This window comes from Phyllobates terribilis, unplaced genomic scaffold, assembly GCF_046119375.1.
Source record: "Phyllobates terribilis strain yellow unplaced genomic scaffold, ASM4611937v1 Scaffold_1__5_contigs__length_1240528914, whole genome shotgun sequence".
Classification (NCBI taxonomy): Eukaryota; Metazoa; Chordata; class Amphibia; order Anura; family Dendrobatidae; genus Phyllobates; species Phyllobates terribilis.
Window position 1 is genome coordinate 462,200,604 of NW_027362761.1, and position 27,071 is coordinate 462,227,674.

General features: G+C 41.6%; 1 protein-coding gene across 19 annotated transcripts in view; it reads left to right on the forward strand.

The window, feature by feature from the left end:
* Positions 1 to 27,071, forward strand: part of MEF2C (myocyte enhancer factor 2C) — a 333,965-nt gene that overhangs the window by 83,552 nt on the left and 223,342 nt on the right. Inside the window, exon 1 of one of the 19 annotated variants that reach the window (XM_073678765.1) lies at positions 18,105 to 18,129. The exons of the other annotated variants lie outside the window; for them this stretch is intronic. The gene's annotated coding sequence lies outside the window, so the exon portion shown is untranslated. Of the gene's footprint in view, positions 1 to 18,104; positions 18,130 to 27,071 lie in introns of those variants that run through there. 19 annotated transcript variants of the gene reach the window in all.

The following is a 27,071-nucleotide window of genomic DNA, read 5'->3' on the forward strand; positions in this document are numbered from 1 at the left end:
AAATATACAGTGGATATAAAAAGTCTATACACCCCTGTTAAAATGCCATGTTTTTGTCATGTAAAAAATAATAGCAAAATAATAATTTAAAAACTTATTTTACCTTTAATGCCACCCTTAATCTATACAAACATCATACCTACAGGTGAAGCATGATGGAGGCAGTATTATGCTTTGCAGCTGTTTCTTGGCAGCTGAGACTGGGGCTTTAGTCAAGGTGGAGGAAATTATGAACAGTTCTAAAAATCTGTCAAAAATTTCAAGCCTTTGCTAAAAAGATGAAGATGAAATCCACTTTTTAGCATGAAAACGACCCTAAGCATACCTCTAAATCAACAAAAGAAAATTTTCGCCAGTAGAAGATGAAAGTTTTGGAATGACCCAGCCAGAGCCCAAACCTGAATTCAGTTGAAAATCTATGAGTGACCTGAAGAGGGCGCTGTACACAGGGGCTGCCCTCACAATCTGACAGATTTAGAGCTCTACTGCAAGGAAGAGTGGGCAAATATATCCAATTCTAAATGTGCCGTGCTGATAGACTCCTACCCCAAAATACTGAATACTGTCATAAATTAAAAGGGTACTTCAACAAAGTATTGGTTTAGGGATGTGCATATTTTTGCAACCACATTATTTTAGATATTTTTCTTTATCCAGCTGAAAAAATGTCAGCTTATTTTTCAATTGAATTGTACACATTACGCGTGACATTAAAAGTGGAAAAAGTTCTGAAATTATTTTTGATGATATTGTTTTTTTTCACATGACAGAAGCCTGGCATTTTAACAGGGGTGTGCAGACTTTTTATATCTGCTGTGTGTGTGTATATATATATATATATATATATATATATTTATATATTCATTTATACATATAAAAAATATATATGTGTGTTTCCTCCTAATATTTGCCTACTTTTAAGCTAAGTAGTATTACTGTAGGCAGAAGTAATTAATAAGTTCCTTGGTCTCTGTGCATTTGAAAAGGTTCCTTGTGCAGGGTATAGGAGAAACTCTATGCATCTCTTGCTTATTAATAACTTATGAACAGGTAAAGTATTATGAGCTTCATGTAATTATTTTTATTAGTAATAAGATATCACTTGTAATAAGCCACAATCTTTATAGATGCCAGACATAAACATTTTCTTTGGCTTTGCACAAAAAATAAATAAACCTTAATGTCAGGTGAAAGCTAATATTATTGAAGTATAGGAAAATGTTAAAAAGGTCATGACTTCCCCAAAGACTGGCTTCACCCTTATGCACACATCCTTATATAAAACATTAAAAAAGGAGGGATTTTTACAGCCTGTATCTATATTTGGAAACTTTTGTGGTTTAGCTGAAGCAGCATGGACTTCATTGAAGATGATTAATCTGTTGGCGAGCCACGGCAGCAATAGCATGGGACTAGATTAACAATATGCATGAAGTGTTGACTTGTGTACATTGTTTTCCTTATTAAAATTACTGAAATTATTTTATGTTTTATGCAGTAAAAAATTGTTGAGCCAGAAAATATCTAAAAGAAAAGCTTGATAAACCTGAAGTGTGACACCTAGAGACTAAGAGGTCTCCGGTTGCCAGGCAATGCAGGATACTGCGGTGTCTGATACTATGTAGTAGTGGGTTGTTGCCATTCTGCTATTCAAACTAGCAGGGAGTCTGGAGATGATTTGGAGGTATACAACACATGATCATTATGCGGGCTATATAATCCTGCTCCCTGCTCAGTCCTTTGCTGTTTATTGCAGTTCCTATGTGCTTGGTAGTGAGTGGTGCTAGCATTAGTCTTGCTATCTTTTCAGGGGTTTTCTCATTTTCTCTTCTGGTTGCACTTCCTGGGGTTCTTTCTGAGATACTCACCTGGTTCTCGACTGAGCACCGACAGTGTCACAAGATGCCAGCTGTCCGGTGACAGTGGGCCTGGGAAGGGCTCTGCCAAAGTCCCCCTTCCATTACTGGGAGCTGGGTGAAGAGTATTCCTGGCCCTCAAGGGCTCGCCTAGCTAGGCAGATGTGCCAAGTGTGTCTGTGGCTGTGCCTTTGCTGGTTTAGTGCCAGTCTTGCAAAGTGCATAACAGTACTGTTGATTTATGCAAAGTTTCTTGAGACGACAGAGACTATTTAATTCTCCTAGTTGCCACAGAACCCCTTGCTAGTTCTGGCACTTGACACAGAAATTCATTAACCCATATATTCAATTCATTAGTTTAAAGCGCTTGTATTCAGCAAGCAATATACAAATTCATGGCACAAATTGCATTCATTTTAATGTCAATCAATACGAACAGAGCCAAAATCTAAGAAATTACATCCAAACGAGTCATCTAAATTCATGGCCTTTCTCTGTTATCCTCCCTTCGTCATCTGTGCCTGTTTTTAAAAAGAAAATGTGAAAAGGTGACAATTCCGCAGGTCACACTTCCTGCTTGTTTGCAGTGACAAATGCTATTCTTTTCATTTTTATTCTTCTTCTTGATGTCACCCAATCCCATTTGATATGGAGAATATAGAGTTAAATTTTAATTTTCAATTTCCCTCTCCTATAAAAATAAAATTAAGCAAAATTATTATATTTTTTTTATTTAATTTAATTTTATTATTAGTTGTATTCTTTTCTTTTACATCATGTTATTCTTTGCCAGTAATGCTATAAGTATCTATAGCCTTTCTCAACAAAACCTCCCTAAATAATTAAACCACAGTTTTCTTATTTCCTCCTTACTTGCTTTAGGCAAAGCGTTTCCAAGGAGAGAAAACTATGAAGCCCTCATGTCAATATTTCACCTTGTGTAGAAATGCTACATTATACAGCACACAGTCCATTATGTGAAAGCCCCCAAAAACTAACAATGTGCCATTATTAATAATGGCTGCATGGCACGCTTCCTATAAGTCAGAGCACAAGCCGGCATTATGTGAGCTCCCGTGTGAATTTAGGTGATATGAGATGCATTGGGGGAGCTCGGAGGACACACCGTCGGACTGTTTGCAAACTTGTAAAGTTTTGAAGGATTTTCACTCTCTTGGCATTAATTATTCTTCATTAGTTATGTGTTCTGCCAAGGTATACATGTGCATTTTTTTCTGTGTCAGCTGGCCCATTCCCAGCAGATGCACACAATCTGTTCTGCTGTCACTAACAGGGTTGAGTTTGTGAAAGGGATGTGTCAGAACACGCAGCTTCAGTCACTTTTTACAGATTTGCTTCAACAGTGAGTGCTTTGCCCTACTTTTTATGCTTGCAATCACATCCTTAGCTATGGAGCAGCTATTGCATATATATTGTATGACCTACCATATGGTAACACAGTTTCTATATGGCCTTCTTTGGCACAAGAGCATGCCATAGTTATTGCCATTTAATAATTCTGGGCATGGAAAAATTATGTATATTACACATATATAAACTGAGATGATTGTGTTTATACACTAAATAAAATGGTATTAGGGAGCTGATAAATGATTAACAACAAATCATAAAGAGAAACCCTTACAGCACAATAAGGGGATTTACAAAGGCCACCGCTTGGTGCTATTATGATGCGCCCCCAGGGCCGTGGGGTACTCGGTGCTGGGCCGATCGATGCTGGGGATGTCACGGTGGCAGTGACCCGGTCCGTCGCCCTCGGCGGTCAATTAAAGGTAAAGTAATAGGGGAAATAAAGTTTTTAGAGATAATATTCGTGATGCCACCTGTGGTATGCGGCTATATGGGTCCGCCGCTGCGGTGCAGATCCACTGGGGCTGATGGTGATGCAGCAGAGTTGGTTCAGCTCTCCACAGGTAGAGCTAAGCTCCAGGGCAGGAAATTATATATTGTATGAGGTAGATGTTGCTGGTGCTGTGTAGTGCAGGGCTGGTGATGGCGCAGCAATAATTCCAGGACACAGTGGGGTGCCGTCTTCAGGTTTTACTCACAGTTGTTCAAGACTCCAGGTTACAAGGGCTAGTGTGTAACCTCCCACGCCGTCCTGTGTCCTCCAGGGAAGGGGTTCAGCCATCTCTCAAGTCTCTCAGAAGTACTTAAACGGGACCCTGTTCTATGTGCCTCTCTCGGTCGTCTTCCCTGCGCTGGCTCTCGCCCTCCTGCCCTGCGCCTCACAATCAGTATCCCAAGCCGGTAGCCTCTGGTCTTGTCTGGCAACTTGCAATCCCCTGGACCCTATGAGGCCACCTTTTCGGCGATGTAATTGTGGTGGTTGGCTGCTGCACCTTGCAAATACAGAAGCCTCCAGTTATTTAGCTGAGCCTGATTATTCTCCACTAGTTTAGGGGCCAGTCCCCTCTGCGGCCTGATCCCTCCACGTCAGAGTGGATTCGGGCGCACGGGTGGCTTCCTGCACTCACCGTGCCCCTGGGATCCCCTCTGTCTCTGGAGCCTTCTCTCTGCTCCCGTCTTCTCTCTCCTGGGCCTCTCAGACTAGGCCCGACTTCTCTCTCTCTTCACTCAACTCCTGCTCCAAGCACTGGAGCCAGGAGCGTGGACCCCCCTACACTGCTCTCCTGAGCAGGACTGGATTCTTCTAGATGGTTCTCCTCCTTCTTATACTCTTCCTGATGGTGCTCCCCTGATCTACTTCCTCCACCCACACCCACTACATGGTTCCACCCTCCAGCTAGGGACCAGGGACTGTGCTCTCCCTTAGGAGCAATCTCGCCCTTCCCTACTGAAGAGGAGTGTATTGGATGTGAGTGTGTGGGTCCCGGGTTGTACTCCCTCCTTACCTGAGAGTGGGGCACCACACCTCTGGGTGAGATGCAGTACGTCTGTGGCGACTGAACCCACAGGGGCGCCACCATATGAGCTGGTGTAGACTTGCTCTATAATTTATGCCGGGTTCTGGAGTAAATCATATTAAATATGTCCTATGTCAGATAGCTCCCTGCCTCCCGCAAAGCCCCACTGACACTTTTAAAACTGCAGCAAGTGACGTACACATGTGAAAAAAGACGTAAGTCAAGCGCTGCAACTTTTTTTTCTAACTGAAAACTAGAAACGATATTTTAATAAATTTTCCCTTATGTCTAGCTTATGCTGTAGGTAAGGTAGAGGTGTAGTTCTTGGGTCCTTATGCAAAATATGCACCACAATCCCTCCAGCCATCATACGCCTTTTATAATTCAGCTTGTGTGGCAGAGGGGCCCTTCGGGAGTCTCTGGCTTAACAGCTTCTTAAAGGAGTTGTCCGGTCCAGATCGATAAGTCTGCAGTCACTCTGTGTGACTGCAGACTTATGAATCCCCCCCAATGCACGCACAGTGTGCTGCGGGGATTTGCCAGTTACAGACCAGGTACCGGAGGGTATGTATGAGTTATACATACTCCTGGGCAGAGCCCATCCAGTGGATGCAGCCTCGCTCCATACACTTGTATGGAGCGAGGTCGCACACTGAATAGTGATGTGACCGCCAGTAGGCGCGGCCTCGATCTATACAAGTCTATGGAAGCTAGGTCGTGCCCACTGGTCGGGAATATGTATGACATATACATACCCTCTGGTCCCGACTCAGAAACCAGCGAATCCTCGCAGTGCACAGTGCGTGCGCTGAGGGGATTCATAAGTCTGCAATCACAGAGAGTGACTGCAGACTTGTCGATTTGGACCGGACAATAGAGATGAGCGGTGTTCGACTAGAACTGTTCGCCAATCTCAAATTCGAGCTGTTTTGGGCGGTGTTCGAGTTGTTCGACGAACCCGAACGATTTGCAAAAAATTCGGCTGTTCGAGGTTATGTTCGATAACTGTTCGTGCACCAAAAGCGTGTCCTGCATGTCTGGCGCTATTTAGAGCACCAATCATGCAGGGATTGTCTGCCACTCACTGTAATGCCACAGCCATGGTGGTTGTGGCATTACAGTGATTGCCCAAATCGATGGGAACAGTGCCAACAGTGAAACATGAAAAGCCGGCAATTCAGCAGCGGCATACACCTGTACCCGACAATTTAGAACCGAAAGAATAGAGCTTCACACATAGATTAGATAGATATAAACATGTCAGCCACATATATACGAAGTACAGTGAAAGTGCTGCTTACTGTACTTGTCATTTAGCGTAAAGGATTTATCAAAAAAAATAATAGTGTTTTCATGCACCGTCTCTTTAAAAAAGCCGGCCGGCAATTCAGCAGCGGTACCCGACAATTTATAACAGACAGAATAGAGCTTCACACATAGATTAGATAGATAGAAACATGTCAGTCACATATATATGAAGTACAGTGATAGTGTTGGTTACTGTACTTGTCATTTAGTATTAAAATAAAGGATTTATTATTAAAAAAATTGGCGTGGGGTTCCCCTTAATTTTAGACTCTAGCGGAGGTTAAGCAGACGGCTGGGGCAGATGTTTGAAGCCTGGGAAGGGGGTAATACCCACGGAGCTTCCCAGGCTACTAATATCAGCCCCCAGCTGAATACATAGCCTTTACTAGCTATTAAAATGGGGGACCCCCCAAAAAAAATGACGTGGGGTCCCCCCTAATTTAATAGCTAGCAAAGGCTAGGCAGACAGCTGGGGGCTGATATTAATAGGCTGCTCAGCGTCTCTCTGTGACGACATCCAGATGAGCCGAGTTCATGTCCAATGAACTCAGCTCACCTCCTGCACGTCACTGACAGCGTGGGAGAATTCTCCTGCACTCAGCGCTTCAGCGTGAGAATTCTCCCACGCTGAAGCGCTGAGTGCAGGAGAATTTTCCCACGCTGTCAGTGACGTGCATAAGGTGAGCTCATGTCCAATGAACTCAGCTCACCTCCTGCACGTCACTGACAGCGTGGGAGAATTCTCCTGCACTCAGCGCTTCAGTGTGAGAATTCTCCCACGCTGAAGCGCTGAGTGCAGGAGAATTTTCCCACGCTGTCAGTGACGTGCATGAGGTGAGCCGAGTTCATTGGACATTAACTCGGCTCATCTGGATGCCCTCACAGAGAGACACTGTGGAGCGCAAGCAAGCCTGCGCTTCTCAGTGTCTGCGGGATGACAGGCTGGATGGCAGCGTTCTGCTGCGGTCCAGCCTGTCATCTCGATGTAGCAGAGCGGAAGCTGTCGTGGGAACCATGGAAAGGTAAGGATGATGTTGCTTTATTATTTTTCTTTTATTTCAGGAGATCGTTGGCTTCAGCTGGAATGGGCGTGATGGTAAGTATGGTTTAATTTAGAACAATAAAGAATTGTGTGTTTATTTCAATTAAAGGACTTTTTTCTGGGTGTTGTGTTTTTTTTAAATACTTTACTAGAAATTCATGGTGGTCATGTCTAATATTGGCGTGACCCCATGAATTTCGGGCTTAGGGCCAGCTGATAATGCCAAGCTGGCCCTAACCCCTTTATTACCCAGTGAGCCACCGCATCAGGGCCCTGGATGAGTTGGGTACAGCGCCAGAAGATGGCGCTTCTATGAACGCGCCATTTTCCGGGGTGGCTGCGGACTGCAATTTGCAGCGGGGGTGGCCCAGAAAGCTTGGGCCTCCCTGCGCTGCGGATTCCAGCCCCCAGCTGCCTAGTTGTACCTGGCTGGACACAAAAATAGGGCGAAGCCCCACGTCAATTTTCTTTAAATTATTTCATGAAATAATTAAGAAAAAAAGGGCTTCCCTATATTGTTGTGTCCGGCCAGGTACAAATAGGCAGCTGGTGGTTGGGGGCAGCCCGTTCCTGCCTGCTGTACCTGGCTGGACACAAATATAGTGCGAAGCCCCACGTCAATTTTTTTTAAATTATTTCATGAATTTCCTGAAATAATTTAAAAAAATTGAAGTGGGGCTTCGCACTATATTTGTGTCCAGCCAGGTACAGCAGGCAGGAACGGGCTGCCCCCATCCACCAGCTGCCTATTTGTACCTGGCCGGACACAACAATATAGGGAAGCCCTTTTTTTCTTAATTATTTCATGAATTTCATGAAATAATTAAAAAAAATTGAAGTGGGGCTTCGCACTATATTTGTGTCCAGCCAGGTACAGCAGGCAGGAACGGGCTGCCCCCAACCACCAGCTGCCTATTTGTACCTGGCCGGACACAACAATATAGGGAAGGCCTTTTTTTCTTAATTATTTCATGAATTTCATGAAATAATTAAAAAAAAAGTACGTGGGGCTTCGCCCTATTTTTGTGTCCAGCCAGGTACAACTAGGCAGCTGGGGGCTGGAATCTGCAGCGCAGGGAGGCCCAAGCTTTCTGGGCCCCCCCCCCCCGCTACAAATTGCAGTCCGCAGCCACCCCGGAAAATGGCGCGTTCATAGAAGCGCCATCTTCTGGCGCTGTACCCAACTCATCCAGGGCCCTGGTGCGGTGGCTCACTGGGTAATAAAGGGGTTAGGGCCAGCTTGGTATTATCAGCTGGCTCCAAGCCCAAAATTCATGGGGTCACGCCAGTATTAGACATGACCGCCATGAATTTCTAGTAAAGTATTTAAAAAAAACACAACACCCAGAATAAAGTCCTTTAATTGAAATAAAGACACAATTCTTTATTGTTCTAAATTAAACCATACTTACCATCACACCCATTCCAGCTGAAGCCAACGATCTCCTGCAATAAAAGAAAAATAATAAACCAACCTCATCCTTACCTTTCCATGGTTCCCACGACAGCTTCAGCTCTGCTACATCGAGATGACTGGCTGGACCGCAGCAGAACGCTGCCATCCAGTCTGTCATCCCGCAGACACTGAGAAGCGCAGGCATGCTTGCGCTCCTCACTGTCTCGCTGTGACGGCATCCAGATGAGCCGAGGTCATGTCCAATGAACTCGGCTCACCTCATGCACGTCACTGACAGCGTGGGAAAATTCTCACGCTGAAGTGCTGAGTGCAGGAGAATTCTCCCACGCTGTCAGTGATGTGCATGAGGTGAGCTCATGTCCAATGAACTCAGCTCACCTCCTGCACGTCACTGACAGCGTGGGAAAATTCTCCTGCAATCAGCGCTTCAGCGTGAGAATTTTCCCACGCTGTCAGTGACGTGCATGAGGTGAGCCGAGTTCATTGGACATGAACTCGGCTCCTCTGGATGTCGTCACAGAGAGACGCTGAGCAGCGCAAGCAAGCCTGCGCTTCTCAGTGTCTGCGGGATGACAGGCTGGATGGCAGCGTTCTGCTGCGGTCCAGCCTGTCATCTCGATGTAGCAGAGCTGAAGCTGTCGTGGGAACCATGGAAAGGTAAGGATGAGGTTGCTTTATTATTTTTCTTTTATTGCAGGAGATCGTTGGCTTCAGCTGGAATGGGCGTGATGGTAAGTATGGTTTAATTTAGAACAATAAAGGATTGTGTCTTTATTTCAATTAAAGGACTTTATTCTGGGTGTTTATGTTTTTTTTAACTTTGACTATGGGGTTAGTAATGGGGGTGTCTTATAGACGCCTCTCCATTACTAACCTGGGCTTGATGTCAGCTGGCATTATAAGCTGACATCAACCCCAACCCTATTACCCCCTGCCACCGCACCAGGGCAGCGTGGAAGAGCGAGGCTAAGTGCCAGAATTGGCGCATCCTATGAATGCGCCATTTCTGGGGCGGCTGACGGCTGGTGTTTCTAGCCTGGGAGGGGGCCAATATTCATGGCTCCCTTCCTGGGCTATTAATATCAGCCCCCAGCTGTCTGCCTAGCCTTTGCTAGCTATTAAATTAGGGGGGACCCCACGTCATTTTTTTTGGGGGGTCCCCCATTTTAATAGCTAGTAAAGGCTATGTATTCAGCTGGGGGCTGATATTAGTAGCCTGGGAAGCTCCGTGGGTATTACCCCCTTCCCAGGCTTCAAACATCTGCCCCAGCCGTCTGCTTAACCTCCGCTAGAGCCTAAAATTAAGGGGAACCCCACGCCAATTTTTTTAATAATAAATCCTTTATTTTAATACTAAATGACAAGTACAGTAACCAACACTATCACTGTACTTCATATATATGTGACTGACATGTTTCTATCTATCTAATCTATGTGTGATGCTCTATCTTTCTGTTCTAAATTGTCGGGTACCGCTGCTGAATTGCCGGCCGGCTTTTTTAAAGAGACAGTGCATGAAAACACTATTATTTTTTTAAATAAATCCTTTACACTAAATGACAAGTACAGTAAGCAACACTATCACTGTACTTATTATATATGTGACTGACATGTTTCTATCTATCTAATCTATGTGTGAAGCTCTATTCTTTCTGTTCTAAATTGTCGGGTACAGATGCTGAATTGCCGGCCGGCTTTTTTAAAGAGACGGTGCATGAAAACACTAATATTTTTTTTAATAAATCCTTTACACTAAATGACAAGTGCAGTAACCAACACTGTCACTGTGCTTCTTATATGTGTGACTGACATGTTTCTATCTATCTAATCTATGTGTGATGCTCTATTCCTTCTTGTCTAAATTGTCGGGTACCGGTGTATGCCGCTGCTGAATTTGCCGGCCGGCTTTTTTAAAGAGAGTGTCTTCTGAGCAGTTTGTCAGCTTTTGAACACCTTTGCAGGTGTTTTCTATGTGTTTCTATGTGTTTTTGTTTGCCTGCCATTGGTTTTAACGGTGTTCGACGGTGTTCTAAGGTGTTCGACGAACAGTTCGACGAACAGTTCCTCGAACATCCCGGTGTTCGACGAACCGAACCGAACCCGAACACTACGGGGGTGGCTCAACACTACCGGACAACTCCTTTAAGTTACTTTTTTTTTTTTCAAACTATTTTTTTTCCATAGGACTGCATGTAAACCTACAGAGTTATCTGCCACAGTGCATGCGGGATATTGTTAAATGATAGATAGATAGATAGATAGATAGATAGATAGATAGATATGATATAGAAAGATAGATATGATATAGAAAGATAGATAATAGATAGATGGATGGATATGTGATAGATTAGATAGGTAGATAGATAGATAGATGATAGATAGATAGATAGATAGATGATAGATAGATAATAGATGGATGTTTAGATAGATAATAGATGGATGTTTAGATAGATAGATGGATATTTAGATAGATGTTTAGATAGATAGATAGATAGATAGATAGATAGATAGATAGATAGATAGATAGATAAATAGAAACTCCGGACAGTGTTAAAAATTACAAACTGAGAAGTCATAAAGCCACCTATGTTTAATTCCTTCTTTTGGCTCTTCCTCATGGAGAAGCTGCTGTTGATCGGCCCAGTGCTCCTTCCATTCTGTTCTTCATGGGTGGCATAATAAGACAATATGTGACTCTGATGTCATTAGTGGTTACTGGTGGCCTCTTGGTCAAGTGTCCTAATTCTCTAAACCCTAGATATTAATGTAATGTTCTTTGTTGTGCATAAATTCCTCATAAATCAATATAATACAAAATATTTTATTTTACTTTTTTGGAAATGGTTTTACATTACAAGAAAAAAATCCGATTTTTATGCTTACATTTCAAAGCCTGGATCACAGATGTTTTATTTTCAACCCTGCTTTAAGTAAAGAGAGCTAATCAATATGCATACACAGCTAATTATGTACGACTGTGCCAGGAACAGCTTAGAAGCAGAACATGCAATGGCTGAATAGGAAGGGAAATGTTTTTTTGGCAGTGCCTTGCTCAAAATTTCCCATAAACAGTAAAAACATAGTTATTAAATAAAGAAATGCTTTATTCTTCTGCAAAGCGACATGCATTTTGGAGAAAAACAGATCCAACTAGATCATCAAAATCTGGTAGGTGAGTGAGCCAAGATGCAGAAAACCTTTGTGTTCCTGTTAAACGTTTCTGGACATCAGATTGGAGACTTTTCAGCAAATTGCAGGAGTTTTCACTCAATGGACACATATGATTTATAACAGACGTGCATCTCCTGTAAGTGGGTTTCTACATTCATGGGCCTGATGGCCATTCAGTGTTTTCTTCGGGCTCCAAATCCCTCTTTAATTATAATTAATATATCGATAGGTTATTTGTATAGTGAATGTTTGTGATGTGACTGCTCCATGGGTCTTAGACACAAGGAGTAAGACAAAAAAAATATATAATAATAGTAAAAAAACGGTATCAATTGAGAGTGCAAATGGCAGAATACAAATCTTCATTTGTCGGAAGGCCAGTTCAATGGCACGAGGGTGGCAGGAGTCATCGCATCTATATCTTAGTAAAGGGAATTATTCTCTCTGGCATCTAATGGCAAAAGGATAGCACGTACCCCATTATTAAACTAGATAAGGCTGAGCTCACACCAGGCTTTATAAAGGAACTGAGCTTTTGATGGACTCCGCTTATTCCATTGGATCGGATGCAAATCATAGTAAATCAGTTGAGTTTTGTTTTTTTTCCGGAACATCACATAAAAAGCAAAGCTTTAGGGTCTTGCAAAGTAACAAGATCCTAAAAAGTAAAACTCTGCAAATTGCTATATATTTTATTCTATATATCAGTCGTCCCATCATATTCGGGTGGGGGATTACCAATATAAAACTTGGTGTGGTCTAGAAATACATAAAAAAACAGTGTTCAGTCTTGGTAGCCGAATATTAGAGCGCTGCTTCGTTCTGACTGCTCACATATTGCCATTAGGGCCATCTTCTCTTGGGACACCGACAACCAAGAAATTAATCTTTTTTAGTATCTGGCCTCATAAATCACTTGACATTTACCTGTCAGTTTAATAGTTGCCAATGGAGTGTAGTTGAATTGTTAAAGCATATTTGTCACCAAATTTCACAACACAAGCTGCATACATTATAAAGGCGGACCTGCCACTTGCCATACATTTTATATTTTCTTCTACCTTCTGGAAATGTCCTTATTCTCCTGAATCTGGGGCTATTTTTCTTTTGTTCCTGCACCTTTCTATTCCTGAGATATGACTCCCTCTTCCTTGAATGTTAGTCCAATCTTATTAGCCAAGGGGGCGTTTTCCTCAACTATTTCCTGTGGGTGTCATTTTAAGTACCACGCTCAGTCAGCTAAAAAAGCTAGATATTTAAGGAAGAGGAACATAAAAACGCAGGAAAGAAATTAAAATAATGCCAGATTTGGGAAAACAGCAGCATGTAAAAAAAATCATATTTATAGCTAATGACAGGTCTTCTTTCAATAGATCATTTAGACTTGATATGGTAGGTGTACTTACGTAATTTATCCGTGTCAAAATGGCTGAATGATCCAGAAATTAAAATGTGTAATTTTAACCAGGAAAACATAAAAAAGAATCATATAATCATTCTGATATGGATTTTCTAAGTGAGTACGCCATTTCCATTAGGTCTAATCTATTTAATAATTTATGCAATTTACATTGTGAAATCTAGTGATAGATCTGCTTTAAGATTAGGTGATATAGGTATTTTAGCAGTCATCATGTCTAGGAATAATGCTAAGGATACAAATTAAAGTCATTAATTGTCTTACAATTACTTAATAATTTAAAAATATGCACTTCATAATTTATTATTTGCACAGAAAGTTGAAAAAATTTACCGTGCGAAGTGACGTAAAGTTTAATGGAAAAACAACTATCTACAGCATTTTGTTGAGCAGCTGGTCAGATTAAGCGAAACAAAGATTACAGCAACAAGTATCATACAAATGATAAATTTACTGTATAGTCCTTATAGATTATATATAGTAGGATATATAAGGCAGATGGCACTATGATTAGTGCTTCTATTTCATATTTGGGCAAAGAACATACACGGTGGACACCATAATAAATTTAACATGAAATTCACAGGAAACTGTGAATATCAACAATTAGAAAAACAGGAAAGGCACACCAGACAAAGTTAATCTTGGCACATCCAATATAGCAAGAATTGAATGGTTCAAACCCCCGAGGAAGCTGGTTTAACCAGTGATACGTGTGGGGATGTATTCCTGTTCCTTTTGGTCCATGGTGACGTAATCCTGAAGTTGGGTATATTTTGGTACTTTATCATCATATGCCCTTTGATGTTACAATTAATTTTGCTTTGCCTCTTGAATATAAGGAAGCTTGCACTATGATTAGTGCTTAGATTTTATATTTGGACAAAAAATGTACACAGGTGGACACCATGATAAATGTAACATGGAGTGCACAGGAAACGGTGTGAATATCAACAACTAGAAAAACAAGAACGCCAATCCTGGCACATCCAATATAGAAGGAATTCAAGGGTTTAAACCCCAGAGGAAGCTGGTTTCATCAGCGATACGTTTGGGGATCTAGTCCTGTTCCTTTAGGTTCATGGTAATAGAATCCTGAAGTTTTGTATATTATGTTATTTTATCATCATATGCCCCTTGATGCTGCAATTATTTTTTGCTTTGACTCTTGAATTTTTGAATCTTTAATTACTTGTAAGGGGTATCACTTAGTCTTGTTGATTTCTACATATTTGGACAATATTTTTTTTGCAGCCTCATTATATGTCGTAATTTTGGGGTTTATGCATTTGCTAATGCGGATGTAAGTGTTTTTAACTTTGCCTTTGTTGTCTCTATATATTAACATATCATTTTGGGCATCATTAAAAGATTTGTTCCTTTAATCTTGGATGTGCCAGGATTTGCTGCTCCTGTTTTCCGATTTTCTATTGGATGCACTGACATTCAAATTGTTTCGGCATATCCTAGCATGAATTAATGGTAGTGTAGTGGATCCCAGAGTATGGTTGGATAGCTACATACGGAAGAAGACTGGACAATTGGAGGGTATATTTTATACAGGCTTGGACTGGCCCACAGGAGAACAGGAGAATCCTCCGGTGGGCCAACACCCTCTTATATGAGCAGTACTTGGCACAATATAATTGAATAACTTTATACAAACAGAGGCAGCATCTTATTCATTTAACAATCTACCCAGTTCATTGTTATATAAATTTGTGATTGAGGATAATGTCACATTTACATGTAGCTGAAAAGTGGGGCCCTGGAGTAGGTCACTGGTGGGTCTTAGGCACCCTAGCCCGACACTGTATTGAGGTGTCTATAGGAGATACTAGACTACTATATACATGATAATTAGCAAAAAAACATGAGGGCTGTGATATCAATATATGAATGATCTAGGACTAACACATAGACATGTATCGAGGTAAGAGTGATATCTCAGAAATAACAACCTCTTCATGAGGATTAGCTTTGTAACAACCAATTGAGGGCCTTCAGGGATCATAGGTAAAGAGCACACTTTTCAGTATTATTGGAGGTTAATCCGTGCTTGAACATCATTTAGAGAACCCTGCCGTCTCTGAAGACATACTTGAGACACATCTTTTGATGCTACTCAACATCTAGAAATTCTCTTCTATCTCTGTCAAACATGATGTGAAGGAAAACTGTTATAAAATCTCTCCGAGAAATCTGCAGCCAGTAAATTGGCACTTCTATACCTGTCATTAGAACAATAGTTAATGTCGCTCTGAAGTTAAAGAAAATCTGTCAATTAGACCATCTATATGTATAATATCATATGTCTATTGTTCTTGCAGTAAATTCATCATTCCTAATGCAGGGAATATCTGCCTATTTCTCATGAGGTAATGAAGGCTTTTTACATTGCTAGTGGCACTGTGTGTTGAGGTGTATTTTTAGGCAGGGCAACATCTTAGCTGCTGGATGCATGGCTTGCCTCTTTCTTCATGTCATATAACATCTCCACATTCATATGTCTCGGAAACCTGTCAGTGCCATTTGAAAAATCTATCTAGTGTGTATGTGTTTAGGGGCTTTGGGTGACATTTCTTTATGTTATTTCTCATTCTCATCATCAGTGTCCTTGCAGCTTTATTTATTACATTAAACCAATATAGGCAGAAAATGATATGACTTCGATATATTGTCAGTCAGAACGGGGCGACCTCACTAATTAGAAAACTTTACCCCGTTATTGGGATATTTAAGCCATTTTTATGACTTCGACCATTCGCTCCATCCAAAGAACCATGGGATGCAACAACCAACAAGAACTATGGGCCCAAATCATCAAAGTGTTTTCACCTTGAAATGTCGCAAAATTGTTGCACTGCACGGAGTTGCTCAAAAATACTGCAACTTTTGGGGTTAATCTCCAGGTAAACAGCACTAAAATGGTGCTCAGCAGCCATATTGAAAGTGCAGCTGTCGAGAGAAAAGGAACTTTATGTCTTCCGAGAGCCACCAGCATTCAGTCACACAATCATACCCACAGAGCTGCAGTCACCACTCACAGCACTGTTAGCGGCGGCTGTAATCACCCCCCAGCACGATGACTGACAGCCAGATCTGCAGTGCATCAGTGCAGAGCCACCTGTCAGTTAAAGTTCCAGGGTGTGCTTACAGTCACCGAGCAGTGACTGCAGCAGCTCCTGGGAGGAATAAAATTAATTGTCTCTTGGTAGCTGCACTTTTAGTAAGGCGACCCGACAGCTTTCTATTGCTATTTTCCTGAAGATTAACCCTATATCTGCAGGTAAATAGCATTATCTGATGTGACAGTTTCCCTTTAATAAATTTGGCGCATCTTATTCGGACACTTCCTTCTTCATGATTGGTGTGCACAACACCAATCTTAATGAATCGGGCCTTATGACTCTTGGGAATGAGTATTAAATTAGTGGTAGAGGAGTGGTGGTTACTCATAGGTGCCTGAAAGCACTAGGGATAGGATCCCACTGATTGACACTACTTTTCAGATGATTAACTTTACCTGTTTTGTCTAAGCCTTTAACATGGAGAAATTTTTCATGGAGTCTTTATGCCATGCTTCTCATAATGGTCAGGTCAGGATATGAGTGACCCTTAGATTCATCCCTGTTCTAAAACCCAGTTATCTATTTTGAATGGCAGCAATCCAGATAGGTGACGCTAAGTTTTAGTTAAGGGTGATCACTTCTATCTGACCCTTGAAAGGTCTTCTTAGATTTGGGGTTAAGTTACTGATCTAGGACTCTATTTTTGTAGAGGGTTTGAGATAGGTGACACCATCGGGCACTCTTGTGATTCACGTAATAAGTACTTACTGGGCAAAGAATCAAATGAAGATGGCAAAAAGCAAAAAGATCCCAAAATTCATTCATTATTGTCTAGAATTTGCAGGCTTCTAGTACAGAAGTAGAAACGTCCATAAAAGTCCATAAATGAAGGATAACATGAAGTAAAACTTTAAATACCTTCCACGATGGACATGAAGTAAGTTTGGACCCTCATAAATTGTATAATCTTGTATTTCCATTGGACGTTAAGAAGAGTCTCAGTGTTTAGAAAATCCATTTGTTGTCTAGTGCCAGACGAACACAACTTATTGTACAGCTTCATGGTCAGCAGATGTTCCTCATGATCACAGATAGTCCCAGGTTTATTATTTAACAGGACTAATAGGAATACGAGCTAGAAAGATCTTCTCAAAATCAGTGCTTCACATAGAGGTATTCAGATATGATAATGCTGACCGGCCACTAAACGCCGTGTAACAGTATATGACCAGTAGTGAAAGTGAAGCCAGAGCCCAGAACATGCCAAGCACGTTCTCTGTAATATAGCCCCTTCAGCCGAGCATGGCAGAGCGGCAGGCGGTAAAGAACATAAATGACTAAACCAGCGGGGACAGGTGTGGTATCAGGGCACAAAGTTTCTAAATAAGTCAGTGACTATAAAGGGGATATTTTTGGCAAGTACAACTAATGCCCAGCTTGTGCTAGTGTCACCAGGTTAAGAAGTACGTGATACTGGTACAGTACTCATACAATGAGTTATCAATATACCTTGCTATCCTTTGCCTATATGATAGTAGGACGTAACATAATACCATTAAGGGAGGTCACTGACAATATATCCCATTAGTAACATGGGATGAAGCCTGAACACACCGGTAGTTGCCTCGAACTGGAACAGTTAAGCATTATTTTGTTAATAACCAAACAAATGCTCGGCACCATCCGGACTGTGACATGTGCAATTCATTTAAAGTAGAAGGAATGAATCAGTAACACAATTGTAATTTACATTCCACTGATGTCAAAAATGAAAGCTGAAACGTGGGGTTACAAAAACTATTTTATATTGTTTTCCAAAGTCAAAGCTGATTCTTATTATTTACAATCCGGTCTAATTTCTAGGCCATATAAGGCTCGAGAAGAAGATGCCCCAGTGCGACGTTAACAGATTTGGCTAATTCATCCCCATAAAATGGGTAATTAAAGAGAACAGTTGTGAGTAGAATTATTCTATTGTTAGGCCACATTGTTAGATAATTATGTACATTTCCTGAGTCGTCCCCTTTTGGATTATTTTAACGTATTTAGTTATGTCACTGTTTTCTTAGCCATGCATACGGGCAACGGATCCAGGTTGACAACAACTAGTGGCTCCTCGGCTGTCACAGATCTGTCAACATATCTTTCTGCATTGTCATGCAGCATTACATTTCACCCCGTGAGATCTTTCTCTGCTTGTTTAAGTGTCAGTTTTTACTGTAGTTTTAGCATTGTATTCATGCATCATAGAGAACGGGATGAACTGGAAAGCAGAGAATTTCAATGTCTGGAATTGTGAATGACATGGAAAGAAGAAAACATAATTGAGAAGATAAAACACGTGAAGCTTCTTTTACAATGTAAAATCTAAGGATCTTGTATTTTCATTGGTCGTCTGACCTTGTTAGTGATCTATTGTTAAACATTCTACCTACAAAAAAATGGCAAAATAGTAAATAGTAATGCACAAATATATGCAAAAGTGATACGTTTTATTGATACAAACCAAAATTAAAAATGAGTCCCTCAATGGGAAAGTGACATCACCTGAGGGAGAAAACCAGAATCTGAACAATAAAATTCATACACCAGTCACATAATCAATAATCGGAAGTCACCAGTACAGATACAAATTCATACACTGATGATTATTGTACGTATAGTTCATAATTCAAGAAAAAAAGGACTAGAGCATCCATAATGGTCCGAAGATTGACTGCAGCCTGAGCTACATCAGTCTTATGACCAACAATGAGCTAAAAGGATTCAAACCCAAAGGGCACTAACAATCCAACTGCTGCTGACTTAAAGGGATTGTTCACTTTCAAAGAAATCCTGTCACCCGGACACAGTTTGTTGTAAAAATACAAACCAGGCTTTACTCACTCCCCCACAGTTACAGCCATGAGTAGCCATGATGTCACTGAGCTTTGTGGCTCTGCCCATGTTTATTAAATGCCTCGTTCAGAGAATCTGAGCTCACTGATTGGCTGCCACCCTGTTATGAGATCAGCGCTACAGTCAATGACAGACACAGGAGCAGTGGTGGACCTGGGGATAGTGAGTAAAGAATGGACATCCCCATTAAAGTGCATATAAAGACCTATTGTGAAATAAATCAAAGCGATGTATACGTACCCATATTGTAACTTCTCCATCTTTGTTGGTGCCAATCCCATCATGTGACTCATTTTTTATTCTTGGTCTCAATAAGATTTGTCACTTATACAGTACAGACCAAAAGTTTGGACACACCTTCTCATTTAAAGATTTTTCTGTATTTTCATGACTATGAAAATTGTACATTCACACTGAAGGCATCAGAACTATGAATTAACACATGTGGAATTATATACTTAACAAAAAAGTGTGAAACAACTGAAAATATGTCTTATATTCTAGGTTCTTCAAAGTAGCCACCTTTTGCTTTGATGACAGCTTTGCACACTCTCGGCATTCTCTTGATGAGCTTCAATAGGTAGTCACCAGAAATGGTTTTCACTTCACAGGTGTGCCCTGTCAGGTTTAATAAATGGGATTTCTTGCCTTATAAATGGGGTTGGGACCATCAGTTGTGTTGTGCAGAAGTCTGATGGATACACAGCTGATAGTCCTACTGAATAGACTGTTAGAATTTGTATTATGGCAAGAAAAAAGCAGCTAAGTAAAGAAAAACGAGTGGCCATCATTACTTTAAGAAATGAAGGTCAGTCATTGCGAAAAATTGGGCAAACTTTGAAAGTGTCCCCAAGTGCAGTTGCAAAAACCATCAAGCGCTACAAAGAAACTGGCTCACATGATGACTGCCCCAGGAAAGGAAGACCAAGAGTCACCTCTGCTTCTGAGGATAAGTTTATGCGAGTCACCAGCCTCAGAAATCGCAGGTTAACAGCAGCTCAGATTAGAGACCAGGTCAATGCCACACAGAGTTCTAGCAGCAGACACATCTCTTCAACAACTGTTAAGAGGAGACTTTGTGCAGTAGGCCTTCATGGTAAAATAGCTGCTAGGAAACCACTACTAAGGACAGGCAACAAGCAGAAGAGACTTGTTTGGGCTAAAGAACACAAGACATTAGACCAGTGGAAATCTGTGCTTTGGTCTGATGAGTCCAAATTTGAGATCTTTGGTTCCAACCACCATGTCTTTGTACGACGCAGAAAAGGTGAACGGATGGACTCTACATGCCTGGTCCCCACCGTGAAGCATGGAGGAGGAGGTGTGATGGTGTGGGGGTGCTTTGCTGGTGACACTGTTGGGGATTTATTCAAAATTGAAGGCATACTGAACCAGCATGGCTACCACAGCATCTTGCAGCGGCATGCTATTCCATCCGGTTTGCGTTTAGTTGGACCGTCATTTATTTTTCAACAGGACAATGACCCAAAACACACCTCCAAGCTGTGTAAGGGCTATTTGACCAAGAAGGAGAGTGATGGGGTGCTACGCCAGATGACCTGGCCTCCACAGTCACCAGACCTGAACCCAATCGAGATGGTTTGGGGTGAGCTGGACCGCAGAGTGAAGGCAAAAGGGCCAACAAGTACTAAGCATCTCTGGGAACTCCTTCAAAATTGTTGGAAGACCATTTCCGATGACTACCTCTTGAAGCTCATCAAGAGAATGCCATGATTGTGCAAAGCAGTCATCAAAGCAAAAGGTGGCTACTTTGAAGAACCTAGAATATAAGACATATTTTCAGTTGTTTCACACTTTGTTAAGTATATAATTCCACATATGTTAATTCATAGTTTTGATGCCTTCAGTGTGAATGTACAATTTTCATAGTCATGAAAATACAAAAAAATCTTTAAATGAGAAGGTGTGTCCAAACTTTTGGTCTGTACTGTATATCGGTATATTACTTTATTCTCTTTTGCCCTTCTTGTGGGTATTTTGCTGACACATGGGGCATTGGTTACACTTACCACACACTAAATTTGTGGAAATTGTATTGCTCTTGATGTACAGATATCTAGATTGTTTTACTGCTATAACTTGTCGCTCTACAGTATATTTTGGTCATATTGGTGTTTTCATAATAATGCATTGTGTTTTTATGCCTGAGCCAAGGATCATAAAAGGGTTATATGGATCAATCAAAGAAATGAGCAAATCTTTTGAAATTGTAATTCACCAACTTTGTAGACTTTTCCCAACAAATTCCATTTGCGTCGAATCGATTCACAATGATGTACTGTCTGATTTAGAGGCCAAAAAACTAAAATTGGAAAACTTTTTTAAGGGTTAAACTGAAAATGAACCATAAAAGTAGAATAAATAAGGATAGAAGAGTCAATGAAAGAATTAATTAGTTACATTGTGACATTTTCAGGTGATGCACAATGACGCAGATCATTCGTTTTTTTTCTATAAATGTGGGTGTTCAGGTTGATATGATTATCATGTGAAATAACTAGACAGACATTTAGCTTCTGGATTAGATTCCTAAATAATATCAGACGTGTATCTGCAGATGTATCACGTAGTTGACGTCCATATCTGGACGCAGTTCTCAGCCTGTCATCACTGAGATTATCGCCTTCCTATGTGGTAATGAACAATTTCATTTTTCTCTTACTTTATGAACAGGGTGTGGGGTCGTTTTTTCATGTCTACTATTTTTAGCTGCATAAACAATAGAGAGATTTTGCAGTGTAGTATTACATACCTGATATCATTCACTGGGAGCCTTTGTAATGATTTCCTGGACAGCACCACCCACCACTGTGCTGAAAGGCTATCAAAGAGGCGACGGAGGAGCTAAACAATTTGGATCAGCTACTCATTATTAGTTGTTCCCAAGACTAGATTCATCATTTTCCCTCCGGGCTCATTTATATACGTGTATATATACAGTTATATGAAAAAGTTTGGGCACCCCTATTAATCTTAAGCTTATTGTTTTATAAAAATTGGTGTTTTTGCAACAGCTATTTCAGTTTGATAATGTTTCTGCCTTGAAATGAGGTTTATTGTACTAACAGAAAATGTGCAATCTGCATTCAAACAAAATTTGACAGGTGCATAAGTATGGGCACCTCACCAGAAAAGTGACATTAATATTTAGTAGATCCTCCTTTTGCAAAAATAACAGCCTCTAGTCGCTTCCTGTAGCTTTTAATGAGTTCCTGGATCCTGGATGAAGGTATTTTTGACCATTCCTCTTTACAAAACAATTCCAGTTCAGTTAAGTTTGATGGTCGCCGAGCATGGACAGCCCTCTTCAAATGATCCCACAGATGTTCAATGATATTCAGGTCTGGGGACTGGGATGGCCATTCCCGAACATTGTAATTGTTCCTCTGCATGAATGCCTGAGTAGATTTGGAGCGGTGTTTTGGATCATTGTCTTGCTGAAAGATCCATCCCCTGCGTAACTTCAACTTTATCACTGATACTTGAACATTATTGTCAAGAATCTGCTGATACTGAGTGGAATCCATGAGTCCCTCAACTTTAACAAGATTCCCGGTGCCGGCATTGGCCACACAGCCCCAAAGCATGATGGAACCTCCACCAAATTTTACTGTGGGTAGCAAGTGTTTTTCTTGGAATGCTGTGTTTTTTTGCCGCCATGCATAACGCCTTATTGTATGACCAAACAACTCAATCTTGGTTTCATCAGTCCACAGGACCTTCTTCCAAAAAGAAATTGGCTTCTCCAAATGTGCTTTTGCATACCTCAGCCGACTCTGTGGCGTGCTTGCAGAAACGGCTTCTTTCGCATCACTCTCCCATACAGCTTCTCCTTGTGCAAAGTGCGTTGTATAGTTGACCGATGCACAGTGACACCATCTGCAGCAAGTTGATGCAGCTGCTCTCTGTTGGTGGTCTGAGGATTGTCCTTGACTGATCTCACCATTCTTCTCTGCCTTTCTGATGTTTTTCTTGGCTTGCCACTTCTGGCCTAAACAAGAACTGTCCCTGTGTTCTTCCATTTCCTTACTATGTTCCTCACAGTGGAAACTGACAGGTTAAATCTCTGAGACAGCTTTTTGTATCCTTCCCCTGAACAACTATGTTGAATAATCTTTGTTTTCAGATCATTTGACAGTTGTTTTGAGGAGCCCATGATGCCACTCTTCAGAGGAGATTCAAACAGGAGAACAACTTGCAAGTGGCCACTTTAAGTAGCTTTTCTCATGATTGCATACACCTGGCTATGAAGTTCAAAGCTCAATGAGGTTACAAAACCCAAAAAAATGCTTTAGTAAGTCAGTAAAAAGTAGGTAGGAGTATTTAAACAAGAAAATGATAAGGGTGCCCATACTTATGCACCTGTCAAATTTTGTTTGAATGCAGATTGCACATTTTCTGTTAGTACAATAAACCTCATTTCAAGGCAGAAACATTACTGTGTCCAACAGTTATTACATATATCAAACTGAAATAGCTGTTGCAAAAACACCAATTTTTATAAAACATTAAGCTTAAGATTAATAGGGGTGTCCAAACGTTTTCATATAACTGTATATATATGTATATATACACTGCTCAAAAAAATAAAGGGAACACTTAAACAACAGAATATAACTCCAAGTAAATCAAACTTCTGTGAAATCAAACTGTCCACTTAGGAAGCAACACTGATTGACAATCAATTTCACATGCTGTTGTGCAAATGCAATAGACAATAGATGGAAATTATTGGCAATTATCAAGACACACTCAATAAAGAGTGGTTCTGCAGGTGGGACCACAGACCACATCTCAGTACCAATGCTTTCTGGCTGATGTTTTGGTCACTTTTGAATGTTGGTTGTGCTTTCACACTCGTGGTAGCATGAGATGTACTCTACAACCCACAGAAGTTTCTCAGGTAGTGCAGCTCATCCAGGATGGCACATCAATGTGAGCTGCGGCAAGAAGGTTTGCTGTGTCTGTCAGCGTAGTGTCCAGAGGCTGGAGGCACTACCAGGAGACAGGCCAGTACACCAGGAGACATGGAGGGTGCTGTAGGAGGGCAACAACCCAGCAGCAGGACCGCTACCTCTGCCTTTGTGCAAGGAGGAACAGGAGGAGCACTGCCAGAGCCCTGCAAAATGACCTCCAGCAAGCCACAAATGTGCATGTGTCTGCACAAACGGTTAGAAACCAACTCGATGAGGGTGGTATGAGGGCCCGACGTCCACAGATGGGGGTTGTGCTCACAGCCCAACACCGTGCAGGACGCTTGGCATTTGCCACAGAACACCAGGATTGGCAAAGTCGCCACTGGCGCCCTGTGCTCTTTACTGATGAAAGAGTCTGGAGACGCCGTGGAGTGCGATCTGCTGCCTGCAACATCCTTCAGCATGACCGGTTTGGCAGTGGGTCAGTAATGGTGTGTGTTGGACTTTCTTTGGAGGGCCGCACAGCCCTCCATGTGCTCACCAGAGGTAGCCTGACTGCCATTAGGTACCGAGTTGAGATCCTCAGACCCCTTGTGAGACCATATGCTGGTGCGGTTGGCCCTGGGTTCCTCCTAATGCAGGACAATGCCAGACCTCATGTGGCTGGAGTGTGTCAGCAGTTCCTACAAGATGAAGGCATTGAAGCTATGGACTGGCCCGCCCGTTCCCCAGACCTGAATCCGATTGAGCACATCTGGGACATCATGTCTCGCTCCATCCACTAACGTCACGTTGCACCACAGACTGTCCAGGAGTTGGCGGACGCTTTAGTCCAGGTCTGGGAGGAGATCCCACAGGAGACCATCCGCAACCTCATCAGGAGCATGCCAGGCGTTGTAGGGAGGTCATATAGGCACGTGGAGGCCACACACAATACTGAGCCTCATTTTGACTTGTTCTAAGGACATTACATCAAAGTTGGATCAGCCTGTAGTGTGTTTTTCCACTTTCATTTTGGGGGTGACTCCAAATCCAGGCCTCCATTGGTTAATAAATTTGATTTCCATTGATGATTTTTGTGTGATTTTGTTGTCAGCACATTCAACTTTGTACAGAACAAAGTATTCAATGAGAATATTTCATTCATTCAGATCTAGAATGTGTTATTTGAATGTTCCCTTTATTTTTTTAAGCAGTGTATATATATACATATATATACATATATATAAATATATATATATAGCCAGATTTAAAGCTCCCCAGTCGTTGGCTAACTTTTTCTTCACCTAAGGAAACTCATCTTTCCCCCATATTTCTGGTTGATGGCTACAGGTTTAACACTGAATGGGCGAGCGGAAGTTGGGTGACATTACCAGCCGTGCCTGCCGCCCACTTTATTCTCTTACAAAGGGTGTATATTACAGACATACTCAGGGTCTTAGTTTCCTATTTTCCCACGTCATCACTAAAGGAAAGGAGTAATTTGATAGACACCGTGACCTTCACCAGCATAACTATGGCTGCAATCACTTTAGCAGTTGTAGGCCAATCGAGTGGTCTTACCTACACTGTTTGGCCAACAGATAACATTTATCACATCCCCATCATCACTTAGTTGCCCACTAATGGAAGCTCAACCCACCAATCTAGAGAACGGTGGTCCTATGGATCTTGCTTATACTGTATAAAGCCATGAGAATGTAAATAGGATACATGAAACCCTGAGTGATTGTTATAATCAAAGGGAGACAGAGGTGTCGGGGACGCCGGGCAGAGAGTGAGTATTGTGCAGAAAGAGAGCTCTCTCCCCCTGCCCTATACAAATCTACCAGTGCAAGGCGGGAATGGAAATGAACCTGACCTGCAAAGAACTGAATTAGCTGTCGGACACTCCATGTTGTCACATGCCTGCAAGGAACTGGAAAATGTGGAGATCCTGAGGATTCAATATGAAGACAACCTTATACCAGTGCTGGGTGTGCACATAGTAATGTGTGTATGTATACTAATCAGCAGCAGTGCTGGGTGTGCACATAGTAATGTGTGTATGTATACTAATCAGCAGCAGTGCTGGGTGTGCACATAGTAATGTGTGTGTATATATACTGTTCAGCAGCAGTGCAGGGTGTGCACATAGTAATGTGTGTATATATTCTGTTCTGCAGCAGTGCTGGGTGTGCACATAGTAATGTGTGTGTATATATACTGTTCTGCATCAGTGCTGGGTGTGCACATAGTAATGTGTGTATATATATACTGTTCAGCAGCAGTGCTGGGTGTGCACATAGTAATGTGTGTGTATATATACTGTTCTGCAGCAGTGCTGGGTGTGCACATAGTAATGTGTGTATATATATATATATATATATACTGTTCGGCAGCAGTGCTGGGTGTGCACATAGTAATGTGTGTATATATACTGTTCGGCAGCAGTGCTGGGTGTGCACATAGTAATGTGTGTATATATACTGTTCGGCGGCAGTGCTGGGTGTGCACATAGTAATGTGTGTGTATATATACTGTTCTGCAGCAGTGCTGGGTGTGCACATAGTAATGTGTGTGTATATATATATATATATATACTGTTCGGCAGCAGTGCTGGGTGTGCACATAGTAATGTGTGTGTATATATACTGTTCGGCAGCAGTGCTGGGTGTGCACATAGTAATGTGTGTGTATATATACTGTTCAGCAGCAGTGCTGGGTGTGCACATAGTAATGTGTGTATATATACTGTTCGGCAGCAGTGCAGGGTGTGCACATAGTAATGTGTGTATATATTCTGTTCAGCAGCAGTGCAGGGTGTGCACATAGTAATGTGTGTGTATATATACTGTTCTGCAGCAGTGCTGGGTGTGCACATAGTAATGTGTGTATATATACTGTTCTGTAGCAGTGCAGGGTGTGCACATAGTAATGTGTGTGTATACGTATATACTGTTCAGCAGCAGTGCTGGGTGTGCACATAGTAATGTGTGTGTATATATATACTGTTCAGCAGCAGTGCTGGGTGTGCACATAGTAATGTGTGTGTATATATACTGTTCGGCAGCAGTGCAGGGT